This window comes from Marmota flaviventris, chromosome 14, assembly GCF_047511675.1.
Source record: "Marmota flaviventris isolate mMarFla1 chromosome 14, mMarFla1.hap1, whole genome shotgun sequence".
Taxonomy (NCBI): domain Eukaryota; kingdom Metazoa; phylum Chordata; class Mammalia; order Rodentia; family Sciuridae; genus Marmota; species Marmota flaviventris.
Window position 1 is genome coordinate 19,472,873 of NC_092511.1, and position 22,826 is coordinate 19,495,698.

Below are 22,826 nucleotides of genomic sequence, written 5' to 3' on the forward strand. Positions count from 1 at the left end.
AAAGGGGAGGCAAGGTGAGAATGTTACCTTCTAGGGTTTTTTTTTCCCCAAAAATGTAAGAGTTCCCCCATGTTTATTTTGCTTTTCCTCTGTGTTCAGGAATAAGTCTAAGTCTTTCAGGTGGAGTCTCCAATACATGCAATGTCTTTTCTTTCTTCTTTACAGGCAAGAACATGAAAGCTTCATGTCTTCCCCAAGATCTTTTCCCCCTTCAAGTTAAAATAAAATACCCAAAATGACTGGAAAGTCTTCTTTTCTTCTGAGGAAAGAAGAAAAGTATCTTGGTAATAAACCAGCAAACTGTGCCATATGTGTATGGAAGGTTTCTGATCATTCCATGGGCCCTATCTGAGGTATGGTAGTGAGGAGAGTAAACTTTTGGCTTTACTGGCATTTTATTTCAAGGTCTTTAAAATCTAGTCAACTGAAACTGCTTCCTTGAACTCCTTCCAGCAATCATAATCTATTGCCATGGCAATGCCTACATTCCAGTCTCCTCAGCAAGAAGCACCTCTGAAACTGTGATCATATTGAGAGCATCCAATTACTCCCCTACCCCAGCACACCCAGTTGTGGAACACAAGCTTTCTGCTCAGGAGCTAAAACGAGATCCCTCAATTTTGACTACTGTTTCCTTTGAGTGCCACCAGAGTCCTAGTTTCTTATATCCTTTTATGAGGACCTCTCTCACTTGGGGGGCAAAATGGCTTAGCCAATGAAAAATGGTACACTCCTCTAGCACAGGAATGACTTCCATCATAGAAGCTTTGGGGCCTTGGAATGCTCCTGTCAATGAACTGATCAATGATAACGTTATCTCTGGGCTGAATCTACTGTCATCAGTATGACGCGTGTAGAGTCCTCTTCCTTCAGAGCCCAGATATTCACCTGGTAGTTGATTTCTGAAGGCATGATGGTGCTCTGCCTCCCGTGTCTTGCAAGGAGGGTGCAATCAACATTTTTTATCTTCCCCCAGATTAAGGTACCAGATGTAGTATCAGCATATTTTTCAGTTCTTCCTACTAAAATTTCTAGATCATCCAGGCCTGTTCTGCCAGTTATTCCAATTATCACAGGCCACGGTAGCAAGGAACCCTGAAGCCAAGTCTGCATGGGAAGGAAGATGCTATGGGCAAGCACACTGGGTGAAGACCTAATGTTTGTACTTTAATACCTATATTTCCTTACTTGTGAACTGGTTTTTCATGACCTTGGTCTATACACCATTTGTATCAGCTCTGTATTTCATATTAAAACTTTTGCTATTGTACATACAATAAAACACTTTTTCTAGTTTATTATTCATTTTTTTATTACTATTCATTTTCCATAGAGGTTATGAACTGTTATTTTTTTTTTTTTTCAGTACTGGGAATTGAATCCAAGACTTTGTGCATCCTAGGCAAGTGCTCTATCACATTTCCCAATCTTTCTTTCTTTTTTGAGACAGGGTCTCATAAGTAGCACAGGCTATTTCAGAACTTGAAATCCTCCTGCCTCAGCCTCAAGTAGCTGGGATAACAACAGGCCTGTGCCACCACATCCTGCTTAGTTTTTTCTTTTAGCACTTCTACAATTAAATGTACCTTCCCTCCCCTTCAATAGCTTAGTAATTTTTGCTTTCAACTCTATTTAATTCACATAACAAAACATACACATAGGCCAAGGAGGCTGAGGCAGAGGACTGTGAGTTCAAAGCCATTCATAGAAAAAGTGAGGTGCTAAGAAACTCAGTGAGACCCTGTCACTAGGACTGGGGATGTACCTCAGTGGTTGAGTACCACGGAGTTCATCCCCAATGCAAAAAAAAAACAAAAACACATAAGCGAGGAAAAATTAAGGAAATGCTAGAGGGAGAGGGAGAGAAAGAGGGAGAGGGAGGGGGAGGGGGAGGGAGGGAGGAAGAGGGCAAGGAAGGGGGAAGGGGAGGGGGAGGGAGAGAGGGAGGGAGGGAGAGGGGGAGGGAGGGAGGGAGAGGGGGAGGGAGGGAGGGAGGGGAAAGAAACAATATGGTCATATATTTTTGACTAAAATACTACACTCTAAGGGCTGGGGTTGTGGCTCAGCGGTAGAGCTGCCTAGCGTGTGCGACGCCCTGGGTTCAAGTGTCATCACAATAAATAAATAAATAGTATTGTGACCAACTATGACTAAAAAATAAATATTTTTTAAAAGTACTACCTCTATTACCACAAGTTTAATGTGAGTGAAAAGAGTAGTTTGCAAAGCATTTACCTTACTCTAAACACAGGAGGGCAGTGTTTATCACACAAAAACTCATTCCACTAGAATTGTTTATGAAACTACAAAACACCTTTTTTTTTTTTGAAGAGGAAAAATTTTTATTTCAAACAGATTCCATGGCATGCATGCTACAGCAAAGGCTGGCTGTGGCAAACAGTTTCATTTCAAACCTGCATGGATGTATAAATTATACCTGGGAATGTATAAATTTTACCTGGGAATGTTTAACTTTTGTTAAAATGTAGATTCAATCCAACATTACACCAATTTTTACACTATTGTAGATGCTGTATTAGTGCTAGAGGTTAAATTTTCATCAAAAAATAAGAATAACCTTACAGCTATCTACTAAGGTAATGAGCTGAGAAATTAATTCCATAGTATTGCTCTGAAAATATACCCTTAGGTTGTTAAGAGAAATTCCAGCCCCATCCAAATGCATTATTTAACTGGGATTCTTTAGTCATCGTCTATGGTTGGCTTGATTGTCACTCCTCTTACTTGACCCATACCAATTAAACACCAATGTTTCTCAACTCTTTGGCTAAGGGCAATCTTTTCTCCTACTTCTGTGCACACAGGATTAGTCAAAACAATTTTGCCCAAATCGGCGTTGACAGCACTAACGCTCCCTCCTGTTGACAGTGATCCTATGTTCACCATGAGCACTTCATTCATAGAAAGTTTTTGGACTTTTGCTGTTTTCTTATCTCCATCAGTGCGTATACCTACAAGTCGTTTAAGCAGGAAATAGGAAATTTCCAATTCTGTGAAAATCTCAGGTAAAGCTCCAATAGCACCAAGTACCTGCCCCACCATTCTGTCAGCATGGCACAAAGTAGGGACAATTTTTGTTCCAACTCCAGTAAGACCCCCTGGAGCAGCATACTGAAGATCATTATGTTTGATAAAAAGGGATACAATTTTGGAAAAGATTGGTTTACACATGAGTTTTCCTTCACTGTCTTTGGAAATAATACCAGGTCTGACTTCTATCTCCTGGCCCACCTTTAATACTTCTTTTGGAATAAATACTACCACCAGCAACACCTCCCTTAAGGTCGTCAACTTCACAACCAGGCTTGTTAACATCAAATGACCTAATAATAAGGTCAGGGTTCTGAAGTAAAGTCTCTTGGGGTACTGGTACTTTCTTTACTATATATACTCACAGATGACTTCAATAATGTATTTCAGCTGAGCAGAAAATGGAATACTGGGAACTCCTTCTGCTACCTTGTACAAATGCTGTTCTTTAGCCTGACAAATCAATTTTATTCTGTAGAATCAAAATATGCTTCAGTTTCATGATTTCTATAGCAGCTATGTGTTCAGAAGTCTGAGGCTGAGGACAAGATTCATTACCAGCTATCAAAGGAAGAGCTGCATCCATCACTGCTGCACCATTCAGCATAGTAGCTATCAAAATATCATGGGCAGGACAGTCAACAAAGGAAATAATAATCTGGATAATCTGAAGTTCCCTTTGGTCCCTGGAATATCTATATGAAACTCATCAGGTGTGCTACTTCCACATGACCTATAACATTCTGGCCGAGGACAACTTGGGTCATCAAGTTTATAAATCTTTGCATTAGCATATCCAAGCTTGATTGTAATGTTTCTTTCTAGTTTGTTTTTGAACCTGACAGTGTGAACTTCAGAAATGGCTTTTACAACTGTGGACTTCCCATGAGCTACATGACCAATTGTACCTATATTAATTGTGGCTTGTCTGCTGATAACTTCATGTGATAGTGGTGTCAACTTGGTAACATCCAAGGTGGCAAGATTCTGCCGAGAAAGGTGCGTCTGCCCCAGAGTCACTCCAGCCTTGCCCCCAGCCATCTTGCCCAGAGAGGGACAAAACACAATTTTTAGAAACTACTATGTGGCAATATGAATAATCACTCAGATTTAAAATTAACACTACAGAGAAAGTACAACTAAATATGTTTTTAAAGTGCTTAATGTACTTACTTCTTAGCTTGCAGGTTCTCATTTCAGCTAACAAAAAGGATTTTAAAATTTTCTGAGACTTAAGAAAAAATCTAGGTAGCCTCTAAGATTTGAGTCCAACTCTAGCTAAATAACAATATTTAAATTGGTGCATTTATAAATTAATTCCAGATACACAAGAAGTACAGTATAAATTTTGCATAACCTAGATGATTTTATTTTATATTTAAAATGTTTAAATAAATAACATGGTAATCTTTATAAATTCCTATCAGTGTTATAAGGCTCACTTACTGTCCAAAGGCTTTAATTAGGATAAATAATTCCATAACAGTGAACCAGGAAATTTGAAAAGCGAAAAGATCAAAGTTATGCTATAGAACACACTAATGTTTAAGACCCAGAGAAAAAAACACACTAAACTAAGGAATGGTGGGGGATAGGAAGAAAACCATAACGCTTTGGTGCCTCAGAAATTATTCTAAGGGTGAGGGGTCAACATGTCAAAAGTTTACCTACTTAAAGAACAGAAATACGCGGGTGGGGTTGTAGCTCATGGGTAGAGCCCTTCGCACGTGCAAGGCCCTGAGTTTGATCCTCAGCACCACACAAAAATAAATAAATAAATAAAATGTATTGGGGGGGGGAATATACTCTTAAAAAAAAAAAAAAGAACAGAAATATGCTGTTAGCAAGAGGAGATCTTAAGCTTTGGAAGTTCAGATTCTATTTAATCAGGAGCAAAGAAATCAGACTTGTGAGGTCTTAGCACTGAATGAAAGTCTATTATAGATGGAACAGAAAGATAAAACAACTCTTCAAGAACAGTGAAGGTGGGGCTGGGTTTGTGGCTCAGTGGTATCATGCTCGCCTAGCATGCATGAGACACTGGGTTCGATCCTCAGCACCACATAAATGTAAAATAAAGATATTGTGTCCACCTAAAACTAAAAAATAAATATTAAAAAAAAAAAAGAATAGTGAAGGAAATGGGAAAAGTCAAGGAATGACTTTTGTCAAGAGCTGAACAAGTTTCCTATACTGGGATAAAAGGAAACCCAAGTAAACCAAACTATCCCAATTCTCCCTGTCCTAACATGAGAAGCAAATTAGGTTCAGATACAGTTTTTGATAAATTCATTATCATTTTGATTAAGCTCATTAGAACTTGTGCTACTTAAGATGTTACACTTGGAAACAAAATGAATTCAGAGGATATGGTATTCCTCACCTACCGAACTTACTATATATATACTCTCTTACTATGGAAGTTTAGGAGCTAAGCACATGATAAAAACAAAAAAATATCTGGAATTGAGACAGAAGGGATAACCAATATAGCCAAATACCCTCATAGGAAAGAGGGTAAGGGGCCCTACCAGACTGCGGAGCAGTATCTGTTGATCACTACCTCTGTCCAGTGATACACTCTTCCATGTGGCTTCTATGACACCAGCCTCTCCTTGGTTCCTTCCTACCTCTGTACCAGCAACTTTTTCATTCTCCACAATCTTATAACATTTACCCATCTTCAGGATTCTCTTCTCTTCAAAACTGCAACTCTCCTTAGGCATTTCACCCTCCAATGGTTTCAAAAATAATTATGCTCCTATAGTAGCATCCAATATATCCCTAGTACTGCCTTTCACACTCTATTTTTTGTAGCTGCACTTTAGTTTACTTGTCTTCCCCATTAGCATGTATGCTCCATGAGGGCTAGGACCACCTGTCTTGCTCATCTAGTATTACCAATGCCCATCACAGAGATTAAAACATCTGATAATTTACTGATGGAATCTGGAACATGGGTGGCAAGATTAGCCTTAAACAACATTAAAAATGCCTATTTTTTAACAGAAATTAAAGATAAAAGTTAAGGGCAAATACAAATAAGTATATAGACTCGGGGACAGAAATTTTAATGTATTAAGAAGTGAGGGGTTGGGGTTGTGGCTCAGTGGTAGAGCACTTGCCTCACAATGTGAGGCCCTGGGTTCGATTCTCAGCACCACATATAAATAAAATAAATAAAGGTCCATCAACAACTAAAAAAATAAAAAATAAAAAAAATAAAGAAGGGAGTACATGGAGGGGCTGGGATGGTGGCTCAATGGCAGAGCATTTGCCTAGCATGTGAGGCACTGGGTTCAATTCTCAGCACTACATATAAAAACATAAAAAATAAAGGTATTTTTTAAAAAAGGGAGTGAGTACATGTAAATACTGATCTATACAAAGAGGCACCCATGGATATACAGAGAATACACGCACTGGCTTCAAAAGCTCAGATGTACAGATTTTACCTAAAGGTCTCTCAATTCTGAAAGCTCTACAAGTCACCCTGATTTAGTCCATTCTTATCTTGTATTCTTTTTACCTGATTATCTGAGAAGTCTAGTTCTCAAGGAAAAAAAAAAAAATCTCTCAAGACAATCTCCCAAAACTCTAAATTTAGACTTAGTAACAATAAGAGTTAATACTGGAGTGGGGTGCAGTGACGCAAACCTGTAATCCCAGCAGCTCAGGAGGCTGAGGTAGGAGGATCATGAGTTCAAAGCCAGCTTCAGCAAAGATGAGGCGCTACGCAACTCAGTGAGACCCTGCCTCTAAATAAAATACAAAATAGGGCTAGAGCTGTGGTTCAGTGACCTCAATACCAAAAAAAAAAAAAAAAAGGGTTAATACTGGGGCTGGATTTGCTCAGGAGTAGAGCGCTTTGCATAGCACATGTGAGGCACTAGGTTCGATACTCGGCACCACATAAAAATAAATAAAGGTATTTTGTCCATCTACAACTAAAAATACTTTTGAAAAAAAGTGAATTACTCAACTAGCTTTAAAGTGCCCAGTACTATTCTAAGTGCTTTACATATATTGGCTCATTTAATCTTTATAATAATATGATATAGATATTATAATCCATTTTTCCATGTTAAAACTGAGGCACAGGCCAGGCATGGTAGAGCACGCCTCTAATCCCAACGGCTTGGGAAGCTGAGGCAGGAGGATTGCAAGTTCAAAGCCAGCTTCAGCAACAGTGAAGTGCTATGCAACTCAGTGAGAACCTGTCTCTAAATAAAATATAAAATAGGGCTGGGGATGTGGCTCAGTGGTCAAGTGCCCCTGAGTTCAATCCCCAGTACCAAAAAAACAAAAACAAAAAACTGAGGCACAGAGAAATTAAGTAACTTGTCCAAGATCACATCCGCTAATAAATGACAGAGCTACTCCTCCTGCTCAGTTGCCAACTCTGAGCCCCCTAAATGTTACAGGTCTTCAAAGAGATAAGCCAAGCATTTGGGTGACAAGGTAATTACACTGGACCTGTTTCATTCTGAAGGGGACAGGAATCTGGAATAGTTGTCAGAGGAGTTTGCCCTCCCTGCTTTCTGTGCCTCCGTCAGCACCACTAGCCAGGGATATGTGATTTTATTAACATGGGGCATAAAATCACCTCAGACCTAGTGACCCTTTTTAGGCAAAAGCAAGTATAACAATGGACTCTGATAACTGATATCACCAGACACTATATCAATAAGTAGTAAACCTGAGAGAAGACTGGAAATGACCTCTAAAATGTAGTAAATGCATCCTTAAAGTACATACAATACAGAGGTATGAATGGAATAGGCTTGGCCCCAAATAACACAATTTATTTCTCATCTCTGCAATTTCAGGCTCTGTTAGGGTTAGAGATCCTTAACCCCAGAATGAAACATTTTTATCAGAGAACCTTTAATCTGAATCTGAACTTAACAACTACTGGTTATTTTGGTTCATGATAATGAAGGAGACAACAAAAAAGGAGTTATTACACTGGAGAAGTAATTGACCACAGGAGTTTAACCTAGTACATGTAGTTCCTAGTGCTTCCACACCTAGTAAAAGCAGGCAACTGCAGACCAAGGCCAAGACATGATAAGGAAAAGGCGAACATATTCAGACTCCTCAGGAATAACGATCTCAGGCAAGCACCTTGATCAGTTCAAGTCTAATAAAGACTACGGAAATCTAGAATGGCTGATGATAGAAAGAGACAGTGAGTATCAAAGTGGTCTTGAAATAAGCTGCTGCAGCAGAGACTACAGTTTGTTCCACTAACCTTCTTAAGATACTACTGCCACACTTGCTGTCTACACTTGGTGACGAGAGGACTCCATGTGGAGCACAACCTATGTAAGGAACAAACTATCGCAATCTTTCTTATCCTGCAACACCATTGACGCTGATTTTCACTGCAGCTATGAGACAGCATCTTTTATGCTACCAACATCCCACCTTTGCTCATGCTGCTTTCTGTAGATGACATACCTTTTCCATTCCTTTTTATACCTGAAAGTTTATCTGTCTTATAAAATATAGCAAAGACTTTAAAAACACCTAAGATTCTATTCTTTGAGGGCTGACAATCGCCTAGGCACCTTATACACTAAACAGCTAAGAAGGTTAAGTGATACACTTTTCTGAAAGTAATTTGGTAACATGTGACTTCACAAGCTTTCAAAGATTGACATCTCCTACCCAGTAACTTTCCTTGTAGTGATCTATAAAAGCAGAATGGCAGAAACCCATAGGAGGTCTAGGCAGGAGGATTTTGTTGTTTGTTTGTTTGTTTGTTTAAGTTGTAGTTGAACACAATACTTTTATTTTGTTTATTTACTTTTATGTAGTGCTGAGGATCGAACCCAGGGCCTGGCATATGCTAGGCGAGTACTCTACCACTGAACCACAACCCCAGCCCCTAGGCAGGAGGATTTTTGCAGAATTAGTAACAGTTATGGAAATAAACAAATCTAAATACCCAAAATTAAGACAACAAAATAAATTAACTCCCCTTCCAAAGAGTTAAAGAGCAAATCTCTTTAACTAAGGGAAGTTAAATAGACACCTTCATCTGTACCCCTCAAATGTGAGACCACAGACTCCTCATTTGTGCCCCTCAAATTAGACAATGTCTGAAACACAGAAGGAACTAAATTGAAAACTGATATATTGGGCTGGGGTGTGGCTCAATGGCAGAGCACTTGCCTAGCAGGTAACAAATAAAATTAAGGTATTTTGTCCATCAACAATGGAAGGAAGGAGGGAAGGAGGGGAGGAAAGGTGGGAGGGAGGGAGGGAGGGAGGGGAGGAGAGAGGAGAGAGGGAGGAAGGAGATACATTATCATAAAAAGTATTCTGGGTGGAGGTGGGGGTGTAGCTCAGTGGTAGGGCTCTTGCTTAGAATGCACAAAGCCCTGGGTTCAATTCCCAGCACAGCAAACATGTATGTGTGTATTTTTTAAGACTTTTTTTTCATTTGTTCTGTTTAAATATACGCGACAGTAAAGTATATTTTGAAATATCACACATATATGGAGTATAACTTAGGATCCCCTTCTTTGTATATTTTTTAAAGCAGAGTTTTCAATGATGAAGAAGTGGTTATGATATGCAAAACTAAATACAAAATACTGAAGGATTATAAACAACCAGGTGTTGCAGCGCATGCCTATAGTAATCCCAGCTAGTAGGCTGAACTGAGGGAAGAGGATTCCAGGTTCAAGGAAGACTCTGCCTCAAAATAAAAACAAAAAGGCTGGGGATATATTCAGTGGTCGAGAGTTTGCCCAGCATGCATGAGGCCCTGGGTTTAATCCCCAGTACTGAACATTTTTTTTTAAGTATTACCAATATATGTCCAAATGTTAATAGTATGACCTTAGATCAAAGTATTAATTTATAATCAAAGCTCATGATAGGGCTGGGGATTCAGTTCAGGTAAAAGAGTGCTTGCCTTGCATGCACAAGGCCACGGGTTCAATCCCCAGCACCACAAAACAAACAAACAAAAAAGCTTATGATAAACAGGTTTCAGAATCATATATAGTTATTTACTGTATATATCTTTTTTGGGAGGAAGATTCATAACTCTCATCAAATTCCAAAAGGGAACTATGGCCATTAAGTGTAATTATATAATAAAATTAAGATTACTGGGCTGGAGATGTGGCTCAAGCGGTAGCATGGTCGCCTGGCATGCATGCGGCACGGGTTCGATCCTCAGCACCACATACAAACAAAGATGTGTGCGCCGAAAACTAAAAAACAAATATTGGAAGATTCTCTCTCTCTTTAAAAAAAAATAATAATAATAAGATTACTTTTTCCCTGCTTCTTTGTTTTTCTGTTTTCAAACTTTCCACAACCCACATCAGTCAGACAATTGTTGGAAGAGAGGAAGAACTTAAAGTATCCATAATTCACAAAAACAAATGACAAATTTCTAACAAAAAAGTTTAAAAACCCTAATTCTAAGACATTGCCTTAAAACATTCCTTACCTAGGAACATAATAGTTTCATGTTGTCTTAAAGAACCAACTTTGATCCACACTAGAAGATCAAGATTTCATACTAGGTTCAGTCAACCAAAAAGAAGGGATATGGGTAGGAAACCAACAATGTTAGTATCACTCTACAAAACAATCTCAGTAAAAGGACTTGATGTTTAAGGTAAAAAGTGAGCTTTAAAACCTAGGGATGTTGGGCCACTCCTGATAAAAATATGGACTAAAATACATAACTTTAAAGATGGAGCTGGTAAGGTTGGGGCTGTAGCTCAGTGGCAGAGTGCTTGCCTAGCACGTGCAAAGCATTGGGTTCAATCCTCAGCACCATATAAAAATAAACAAATAAAGGCATTCTGTCCATTTGCAACTACAAAAAAATTTTTTATTTTTTTAATGGAGCTGGTATAGAAATCTCAGGTCCTAATTAGTGTTAGGCTACATCTCTCATTCCAACTTTCCCTATACTACAATTCTCACTTGTGACTATATGGTATAAAAGCTGATGAATAATAATTTTGATTTTAAAAATGTAAATTTAAATTTATGGCTGGGGATATAGCTCAGGTGGTCGAGTGCTTGCCTCACACACACAAGGCCCTGGGTTCCCAGCACCACCAAAAAAAAAAAAAAAAAAAAGTAACTTTAAACTCTTCAGAAATTTTTTTTTTTTAATAATCTATTTGAACAAACATTTAAGCATTACTATAGTTCCATTAACTAGCGAGTCAGGTAATACGCACTGTATTAAGACTAACCAAATATACACTACACTGTCTTCAACACCTTATTGTCACTGGATTAAAGTAATCCAATTCTATTACCCCTCAACTATGATTCTCATGAATTCCTCTGTTAGTTGCAGACTTCAGTTAAAATGACATTTGCTCCCTAGACCTGCTATCAATACTTTTTTTGGTTGGGGGTATTTGGGGCACTACAGAGAACTGAACCCAGGGATACTCTTACCACTGAACTAGATTCCCAGCCCTTTTAATTTTTAAATTTTAATCTTTAAATTTTAAATTGCTGAGGCTGACCTCGAACTTGCAATCCTCCTGCCTCATCATCCTGCCTTGCTGAGATTACAGATGAGTTGCTGGGATTACAGGCATGTACCACCATGCCCACACATTCAGTGGCAAAGTGCTTGCCTAGCATATGTGAGGCCTTTAGTTCTAGTCCCAGCACTTCAACAAAATAAATAAATAATACTTTTTAAGAGTACAGACCACTTTGAGAGTCTGATGATAGGTTAAAAAAAAAGATCTTTCTCAGTCAAAAGTGTTATTTTTATTGGTAAAAAAAATACTTTTTAAAGGTACAGATGACTTTGACAGCCTGATGATAGGAAAACCTTTCTCAGTTAAAAGTATAATTATTATTGGTAGTTGCTACTGAGGCCACAGACCCTATGATGCTTAAGGTATGCTGTGTTCTTAGCAATTTAAGGATATTCAATTTTTTTTGGGGGGTGGGGTACTGGGGTTTGAACCTAGGAGCACTTAACCACTGAGCTACATTCCCAGCCCCTTATTTTTTTTTTTTTAAGACAGGGTCTCACTAAGATGCTTAGGGTCTCACTAAATTGCTAAGGCTTTGAACTTGCAATCCTCCTGCATCAGATTCCCAAGGTGCTAAAATTATAGGCATGTACCACAACGCCTAGCCCATTCAACATTCTTGTGAGAAAAAGATTCATTCCCTCCTCTGTGCTCACTCTACAAAGTGGGAACCAACACTAACAGTAAAGCATTAGCACTTTCCATCCTCCTGGCCACAGTAACTGGTTTAGAAATGGGCAAGCTCAAGCCAAGGCAGGAGTACAACGAGATGAAATAGTTTTTTATTTTCACTCCAGCAGCCACTGGACTTAAACCTGATGACATGAGGCTGAAGCCAACAGATTTCCTGGTCCATTAAGGCCCAAAGCAACATCCTAAAGCAGAAAAAAGAAAAAAAAAAAAATCTTTATGATGCTTCTATTTAAACAGTGAATTCAACCATATCTAAAGTTCCTCCTTGAGATTTTTTCAGTAACAAACCAATAAATTCCCTTTTCTTCCTTCTACCACTGTGGGATAGGTTTTCTACTACTTTCGAAACAGTTCTTAAAATAGTGCCCATTATCCATACAACAAGATTAAGGGCTGGGGTTGTGGCTCAGTGGTAGAGTGCTCGCCTAGCATGCATGAGGCACTGGGTTCAATCCTCAGCACCACATAAAAATAAAATAATGATATTGTGCCCACCAAAAACTAAAATATATTTAAAAAAAAAAAAAAAAAAAAGAAGAAGAAAGAAAGAAAGAATTTTTGGGCTGGGGATGTACCTCAATGGCAGAGTGCTTGCCTAGTACCTAAAGACCTGGGTTCAATCTCCAGCACTAGGGGTAAAAAACTGGAATAGAGGCCATATCTATATACAGAATCCACACAGAGAGATTAACATAAAATTAACTATGCTGAATAGGCTGGCAATAATTAGAGCCTACTAGTCAGAAAAAAAGCTCTCAACCATACAAGCAAAAAAATAAATTTTCACATGCTGTTTTATTTAAGTTTTGCAAATTATCAAACTATTTGATGAAATATTCCCAAAAACCAGTCAAAGAAATGCTTTGAAGCTACCAGGACAAGGCAATTGTCTCTGAAAAGCACTTTTCCAGATGTCAAACATAATCAGTGCTTCCACATTCTTGCTCAAAACAACCAAGCCCAGATAAAATCTCACCTCTCCTGGGAGGTGTGCTCTCATCCTCAATGCCACTCTTCCTTTTCAACTACCTTAAAGTGGGCAACCGCAGTAATTAATTGATCATTTTTTATTGTAACAAGTTATCTTTCCAAATAATAATAATAATAATAATAATAATAATAGAATTGCATGTAGGGTATGCATACACAAACACAGTCATAAACAAAGTCTAAAGAAAAATGGGGGGAGGATTAGAAAACATCACACATGGGCTGGGGATGTGGCTCAAGCGGTAGCGCGCTCCCCTGGCATGTGTGCGGCCTGGGTTCGATCCTCAGCACCACATACAAACAAAGATGTTGTGTCCATGGAAAAACTAAAAAATAAATATTAAAAAAATTTTTAAAAAAAAGAAAAAAGAAAACATCACACATAGACAAGTACACAAGTACTTAAAGTGGGCAACCGCAGCAATTAATTGATCATTTTTTATTGTAACTAGTTATCTTTCCACATAATGAAATGTACTTATTGAGGCAAAATAGCCAAGATTTTACTCAAGACAGAACTAGAAGGAAGCCTTCTGAAGTAGAGAAGGGCAACTAAACAGAGATTTACTGAATTTTATCTTCCTTTGCAGAGAAAACTGTTTTCTCTGTATGTTTAACACTGCTACCACCATTCACAGCACACTCCCAGAGGCGCAATGATTTCTGTTTAAAGCTCCAATTCAAATATGGAATAAAATTCTCTTTTCTATGTCTGCCATTGCATGTTTAAAAGAAAAAAGCAAACGCAATGCTAAAAGAGAACATTACTAAACAGTGAAGGAAAGTTGTACAATAGAAGGAAGGGAAATAAAATACAACTTGCAGTCACTTTTACATGACCAGGTTTCTGAATTCATCATAATGACCTTCTAAATATCAATACTCCCTTTACTCCAGCTCACAAGTATTAAGAGACATCTATTTCTTCTTAGTTTAAAAACAAAACAAAACAAAAAAAAGTGTGTCATTGCCTGGCATGATGGCACAGACTTGTAATCCAGAAGGCAGGAAGATCACAAATTCAAGGCCAGCCCCAGCAACTTAGGCACACTGCCTCAAAATAAAAATTAAAATTAAAAAAATCTGGGGATGTAGCTCAAAAACAAAGTACCCCGGGTTCAATCCCCAGTGGGGGGAGTTATCTTTTCAAGGTCAGTGAACACATTACATAATAATGACACCACAAACTAAAACAAGTAGGAAGAAAAGACTAGGGGAAAAAAAATAAGTATGGTGAAATATCAATGATGTTTGCCACTGAGTAAAAGATTTGGATGATTTTTCTCCTTTTTTACCCTCCCTACACTTCTAATCATGTAGGAGTAATATTTTAACCTAGAAGTTTTTTCATTTTTAGGTAATCAAGTCTTGACTTTAATGGATTCTATCTTACTTTTATTAAGCCTGCTTTCAAAAAAAATGAGACAAAACCGAGAATCTTATAAGGAAAAATATTTACAAATGTGACAAAAAACATAATAAACATGAGGCCGGGCACAGTGGTGCATGTCTGTAATCCCAAAGGCTCAGGAGGATGAGACAAGAGGATCCCGAGTTCAAAGCCAGCCTCAGCAAAAGCGAGGTGCTAAGCAACTCAGAGAGATCCTATCTCTAAATAAAATACAAAATAGGGCTGAGGATGTGGTCAGTGGTCGAGTCCCCCTGAATTCAAGAGTAATAATAATAATAATAATAATAATAATAATAGAAATGCATGTAGGGTATGCATACACAAACATAGTCATAAACAAAGTCTAAAGAAAAATGGGAGGAGGATTAGAAAACATATCACACATAGACAAAGCTGTAACAAATCAATGAGAAAAACACCAACAATTCAAAGAACTGGCAAAGGATAAAGGAACAATTCAGAGAAACAGAAACAGAAGTGGCCAATTAACATCTAAAAAAGATGCTAAACCACAGCCATATAAACATAAATATGAAATCAAAATAAAAAAACAGATTTTTTTCATCTAGTGACTTACCATAGGTACAAAGAGCTATCCTCCAATGATGTAAAATCTTATATCCCTTTTGAGCACAACTGGGCACTCTTCAGCCTTAACTGGACAACCTTTGACCCATCAAGTTCAACACAAAAATTAATTACGATACTGCTACAAGTACGTAAAAAATATGTAAATAATATTTCCTGAAGCCATATTTGTAACATTATAAATCTGGACATGAGCTGAATTCCCCTTAGGAACTAGTAAATCAGACTGCTGAGTAACCAAATAACAAATGAATATGCCTCCATCAAAAAGAGGACCAGAGCCAGAGCTGGGCGTGATGGCACAGGCCTGTAATTCCAGCAACTCAGGAGGCTCAGGAAGGAGGATCTCAAATTCAAGGTTAACCTCAGCAATGTGGCAAGGCCCTAAGCAACTTAGCTCCCGTGTCTGGAAAAGGATTTTTAAAAAGCTGGGCGGGGGAATTAAGGCTCAGTGATAAAGCAACCCTGGGTTCAATAACTGGTACCAAAAAAAGAAAGAAAGAAAGAACAAACAAACGGTACTATATAAAAAATTAAAACTTCTGTGTATCAAAGGATGCAATCAACATCATGAAAAGACAACTAATAAGTCATCTGATAAGGGATGTACAAATACATGAAGAACTCCTACAAGTCCACAACAAAACAAATAACCCAAATCAAAAATGGGCAAAGAATTTGAATTGAAATTTCTCCAAAAATGATATACAAATGGCTAAAAACATAGAAAAAGATGCTCAACATCACTAATCATTAGGGAAACGCAAATCGAAAACACAAGTTATCATTTCATATTGATTATAATGGCTGCTATCAAAATTACAAAATAAAACAATGTAGGTGTGCAGGGCTAATGGTAATATAAAATGATGCAGACAAATAGAAAGTAAAAATAGTATGGCAGTCCCTCAAAAAATTAAAAATGGAGCTGGGCATGGTGTTGCACACCTATACTCCCAGCTACCTAGGAGGCTGAGGAAGATGGATCACAAGTACAAAGCCAGCCTCAGCAACTCAGTGAGGCCTCCAAAACACAGTAAGACCCTGTCTCAAAATCAAACATAAAAAGGGCTGGGAATATGGCTCAGGGGTTAAACACCCATGGGCTCAATCCCTGTTACTAGAAATAATTCATTAATCAATCAATTAATTAAAATGGATATATAATCTCATAATACCATTTCTGGGCATATATACAAAAGAAAACAATTCAAAGTAGGGTCTCAAAAATATATTTATACACCCATGGTCATAACAGCATTATATCAAAAGCCAAAATGTGGAAGCAAACCAAGTGTCCATAAATGTCTAAAAGAATAAATGTAATATATACACACAATGGAATATTATTCAATCTTTAAAAAAAATCTGGCTGGACAAGGTAGTACAGATCTATAATACCAGCTACTTGGGAGGCTAAGGCAGGAGGATCACAAGTTCAAAAACAGCCTGAGCAATTTAGTGAGACCCTGCCTCAAAAATAAAAAATAAAATGGGCTAGGGAAGTAGCTCAGAGGTAGAACACCCCTGGATTCATTTCCCCCATAGTACGGGGTGGGGGATTCTGATACCTACTACAACACAGGTTCCCCCCCCCCCCCGTACCAGGGATTGAACCCAGGGGTGCCTAATCACTAAGCCACAACCCCATCCCTTTTTTGAGACAGTGTCTCCCTAAGTTGCACAGAGTCTCACTAAATTGCTAAGACTAATTCTGAACTTGCAAATCTTCCTGCCTCACTTCTCAAATGGTTGGGATTAAATCTTGAAAACATTATGTTAAGTGCAATGAGTCAGTTGCAAAAAACAAATACTGCATGTTTTCACTCTGATGAGGTCTTCAGAGTCAAACTCAGAAATGAAAAGTAGAATAGTGGTTATCAGGAGTTGAGGAAGAGAGAAAAAAGTTGTTTAATGGGTATAAAGTTTCCATTTGCAGATAAAAGTTAAGAGATCAGTTGTACAAGAATGGGAATATAATTGACACCTCGACATTTATAAAATGGTTAAATGGGTGTGGTGATGCACACCTGTAATCCCAAAGACTCAGGAGATGGGCAGGAGGATGACGAGTTTGTCAAAGCCATCCTCAGCAATTTAGCATGGCCCTAAGCAACTTAGCAAGACCCTGTCTCAAAAGAAAAAAAAAGGGGGGTGGGGGTGGGCTGGAGAAGTAGCTCAGTTGTTCAACACCCCTGGGTTCAATCCCTTGTACCAGGAAAAAAAAAAAGTTAAGACAGCAAATGTTATGTTATGATACACTGCCCATGATTCCAGAAAGAGTTATAAGGATAAAGAGAGAGAGAGTAAAAAGTTAATAAGATCTAGGTAGTGAGTATGTGAATACTCACTGTAAAAATCTTTCAAATTCACCACAGGGTTTTAAACATTTTTAAATGTTTTGAGAAACAAACCATAGTGCTCTACATACAGATATGCAAACATAATCGCATATTATGAAAAATGAAAGCTGCAGAACTGTATAGCTTAACTTCTTAAATTATTAAAGGAAGAGAGCACTATATGTATGTAAAGAAAATGTTTGAATATATACCTTAGGAACCATTAGCAGTGTTTACAACTCTGAAAAGATGGAATTGTCTTTTTTTTTGGGGGGGGGGGGGCGGTAAAATATGTTTTTAGTTGTAGATGGACACAATACCTTTATTTTGTTTATTTGTTTATGTGGTGTTGAGGATCGAACCCAGTGCCTCACACATGCTAGGCAAGGGCTCTACCACTGAGCCTTGGCCCCAGCCCCTGGAACTGTCTTTATACTCTGAAGTATTTGGGTTATTTTAAGCCACAACATCCATTACTTTTATTGTAAACATACATTTATATAGCCCAATACATACTACCTCTCTCACCACCACAAAGCAAATATTTATTTACCTTATTGGCACCTACTTTTGGGGTTTTTGTTTATTTGTTTGGTAGCAAGGATTGAACCCAAAGGTGTTTTACCATTGAGCTATTTCCCCAGCTCTTTTTATTTTGACACACGGCTTCCCTAAATTGCTCAGGGCCTCCATGAATTGCTGAGGCTGGCTTTGAATGCATGACCCTTCTGCCTCAGCCTCCCGAACTGCTGGGATTACAGGTGTATGCCACCACCCACAGTTTATGGCTTTTTTTTTTAGTTGTAGTTGAACACAATACCTTTTATTTTTTTTATTTTTATGTGGTGCTGAGGATTGAACCCAGCACCTCACGCCTGTTAGGCAAGCGCTCTACCACTGAGTCACAACCCCAGCCCCAGTTTATGGCTTTTTTAAACGGAAAAAATCCCAATCCTTCTTTAATTTATATCAGAATACAGTATGAAGCATGCATGTAATTTTCTTCCTCCAGATAATTAGGTTTCTCAAGGACTACCTACATACACTTAAACAGTGAATTCCTGCATATATTTGACCATTTGACTTTAAAACCTAGTCTAGTGAGCCTTTTCCATTCTCACATCAGTACCATGCTATGCTGCTTTATTTACTGTATCTCTGCAATACATTTCAATATCAAGCACTACAAACTCTATCTCCCTGTACTACTTTAAAAAAAAAAAAAAAAAGGTACTTAAGCCAGGTACGGTGGCACACCCATATCCCAGCAGTTCAGAAGGCTGAGGCAGGAGGATCGCAAGTTCAAAGCCAGCCTTAGCAACTTAGCAACACCCTAAGCAATTTAGCAAAACCCTTGCAAAATTTTTTAATTTCAAAAAGGAATAGTGACTGTTATAGTTTGGACAAAAGCTCCTGTCAATGCAGAGGTGAGGCGATTAGATTATGAGAGCTCCTGGGGCCATCCTAACTGGATAGTTAGGCAAGTGGGGCCTGGCTGGAGGAGGTGGGTCACTGGAGGCATGCCCTGGAAGTGTACATCATCCTGGGGGCCCCTTCCCCTTTCACTAGATTTCTGCTTCCTGAGCCCACCATGAGCTGAGGAACTTTTCTCTTCTGGCCCTTCCCCTATGATGTGTTGCCTCAATTTATTCCTAGAGCAATGGAGTCGGCCATCTAAGGACTGAAAACTCTGAAATCATGAGCACCAAATAAACTTTTCCTCCTCCAAGTTGTTCTCATCAGATATTTTGGCCACAACATTATCTAAAATGAAAACAGGAAGATCACAATTCTAGGCCAATCTGGGCAACTTAGTAAAACTCTATTTCAAAAGTTTAAAAGGGGGCTGGAGAGATGACTCATTGGTAAGAGCATTTCCCTAGCATGCTGGAAGCCATAGTTTCAATCCCAGCACTTGAGGAAGAGGGGGGGACCTCAAAAATTTAAAAGGGATAGTGCACTGATAAAGTACTTGTCGAACATGTGTAAGGCCCTGAGTTTGATTCCCAGTACTTAGGGTAAAAAAAGAATAAAAGGAAAAGGAAAGAAAATTACAGGTCAGGGATGGTGGTGTACACCTGTAATCACAACAACTCAGGAGGCTGAAGCAGGAGGATTCCAAGTTCAAGCCCAGCCTGGGCAACTTAGCAAGACCCTGCCTCAAAATAAAATAAAAAGGGCAAGGGATGCAGCAGCTCAGGGAAGAATGTCCCTGGGTTCAATCCCCAACACCACAAAAACAAATAACAGAAAAATTTACTATGTGAAAAGTATGAAGCACTATAACCAAATGAGATTTTTTTTCCCAGGAATGCAAAGGTGTTTTAACACTAATTGAGTTGAAAATTGATGTCACCCAACATATTGGCAGTCGATATAAGTCAAATGATTCCATCAATTCACAAAGCATTGGAAAAAATCCATCACAACTCAAAAGTTTAAAAACACATGGCAGGGCTAGGGTTGTGGCTCAGTGACAGAGTGCTTGCCTAGTATATGTGAGGCACTAGGTTCAATCCTCAGCACCACATAGAAATAAATAAATTAACAAACAAATAAATAAATGAAATAGAGGTGTTATGTCCATCTACAACTAAAAATAATTAAAACAAAACACATAATAAACTAAAAGGAATTTCCTCAACCAGATTATAGGTGTTTACAAAAAAACCTACAAAAGTCAGAATATTAATTATGAAGAACTATTCCCTAAAATCAGAAAGAAAATATTCATAAATCACATATGCAACTAAGGACTTCTATCTAGAATACATGAAGAATTAAAACACAACAGCAAAGCCAGGCATGGTGGCACATGCCCATAATCCCGGCTCAGGGGCTGAGGCAGGAAGATCTCGAGTTCAAAGCCAGCCTCAGCAAAAGCGAGGTGCTAAGCAACTCAGTGAGACCCTGTCTCTAAATAAAATACAAGGACGGTGGTTTTGGCTCAGTGGTAGAGCACTTACCTAGCATGAGAGGCACTGGGTTCGATCCCCGGCACCACATAAAAATGAAAACAAATAAAGTGAAGGTATCATGTCCATCTACAACTAAAATAAATAAGTAAGTAAGTAAATAAAATATAAAATAGGGCTGAGGATGTGGCTCAGTGGCCAAGTGGCCCTGAGTTCAATCCCTGGTACCCCCCCCCCCCAAAAAAAAGCAAACTATACAACAGCAAGAAAATAAACCCAAGGATTAGGGATATAATCCACTGATAGGGTGCTTGCCTACTAGCACTTGCCTGAGGTATTGGGTTCAACCACAAGACCAAAAAAAGAAATATTAAGATACAGCACAAATGAATTTCACATATATTGGTAGTGGGAATGCAAAATTACATAACTACTCTGAAAAAGTTATTTTCTTTCAGTACTTGGAACACAGCATTCCAAGCCCTTCTGGATTTCAGAATTTGTGTTGAAAAATCAGAAGTAATTCTGATTGGCTTCCCACTAAATGTGACCTGATTTTTTTTTTTTTTTTTTCCTCTTGAGGCTTTTAAATTTCTATTCTTGGGCTATGGTTGTGGCTCAGTGGTAGAGCACTCGCCTAGCATGCCGTGAGGCACTGGGTTCGATCCTCAGCACCACATAAAAATAAAATGAAGATATTGTGCCCACCTAAAACTAAAATAAATAGATATATATTTTTAAAATGTTTTTAAAAAATAAATTTCTATTCTTGTTTTATATATTAGGCAATTTTAATATGTCATGGAGAGGTTCTTTTGGATTCTGTCTATTTGGAGTTTCCAATGCTTCCTGTATCTGGATGTCCACTTAATTCCCAATATTTGGAAACTCTTCCATTATTATTTCCCTGAAGAGGTTACCCATGCCATTAGCCCACATTTCAACCCTCTTTGATTCCACTGGTTCTTAAATTTTATCTCTTAATATTGTCCCAGGGTTCTTGCATATTCTGGTCATGGTTACTTTTTTTTTTTAAATAGTGTCTGACTGTTCAAGGTCAAGCCACTTTGTCTTCCAGCTCTGAGATTCTGTCTTCTGTATAGACTTTTAACTAAACATTTTATTTACCTTTCATTTCCAAAATTTCTGTTTGGTTCTTCTACAATATTGCTATCTCCTTGTTGAATCTGTCATTCATATCTTGTAATAAATTCCTAATTCTTTCAGGCTTTTCCCTGAAAAATTTTCTATTTATCATGGAAGGTTTTTATTTCTACTATGATTTTGAAGGATAACTGCTGCATATATCAAATTGGTTCTAACTCTCAAATTAAAAAACATAGGCAGCACATAGAATAGATTGGAAAACAAGTCCAAACTATAGGTTGTTTGCAAGAGACTCATAGGCAAAGATAGCAAAAGGCTGAAAGTGAAAGGATAAAAATTGATATACCATGCAAAGAGAGCCTGAAAACAAGCAGGAGTATCTGACAAAGCAGACTTCAACTCAAAATTAATCAGAAAAGACAAAAAAAAAAAAAAAAAAAAGGCCACTTTGTACTGGTTAAGGAAAAAATCCTACAAAAAGATATAACAATAACAAATATTTATGACTCAAACATGAGTATACTGGGTGATTTCAACTTGCCTCTCACCAATAGATAAGTCATGTAGACATCGACTCGGTAAAGACTCTGCAGACCTAAAAAGTATGATGAAGCAAATGAACTTAACACATATCTATAGAATATTTCATGCAAACAGCCAAATATATATTCTTCTTGGCTGCTCATGGAACCATTTCCAAAACAGACCAAAATTTAGGCCACAATACAACTCTTAGCAAATTTTTAAAAAAGAAAGAAAGAATTATATAATTCCTTGCATCTTATCTGATCAAAAGAGAATGAAATTAGGAATTAAAAAAAATAGAAACCAACAGCAAAATAAACTACAGAAATTATACAAACACATGAATTGAATAAAATATGTCTGAATGATGAATGGGTGATAGAAGAAATCAAGGGGAGGGATTTAAAAATTTTTAGTATCAAGCCAAAATAGTGATGTAACACACTGGAACCTCTGGAACATTATGATGGTGTTTCTTTTTTTTTTTTTTTTAGAATTTTTAATATTTATTTTTTTAGCTTTCGGCGGACACAACATCTTTGTTTGTATGTGGTGCTGAGGATCGAACCCGGGCCGCACGCATGCCAGGCGAGCGCACTACCGCTTGAGCCACATCCCCAGCCCATGATGGTGTTTCTAAAAGGAAAGTTTATAGTTGGCC

General features: G+C 38.0%; 1 protein-coding gene and 2 pseudogenes across 9 annotated transcripts in view; all 3 read right to left on the bottom strand.

Annotated features, from left to right (window-relative positions):
* Positions 1 to 22,826, bottom strand: part of Asxl2 (ASXL transcriptional regulator 2) — a 135,993-nt gene that overhangs the window by 97,555 nt on the left and 15,612 nt on the right. The window lies entirely within an intron of this gene.
* Positions 73 to 1,437, bottom strand: LOC114091014 (S-methyl-5'-thioadenosine phosphorylase-like; annotated as a pseudogene).
* On the bottom strand, positions 2,658 to 4,092 carry LOC114091013 (eukaryotic translation initiation factor 2 subunit 3, X-linked pseudogene; annotated as a pseudogene).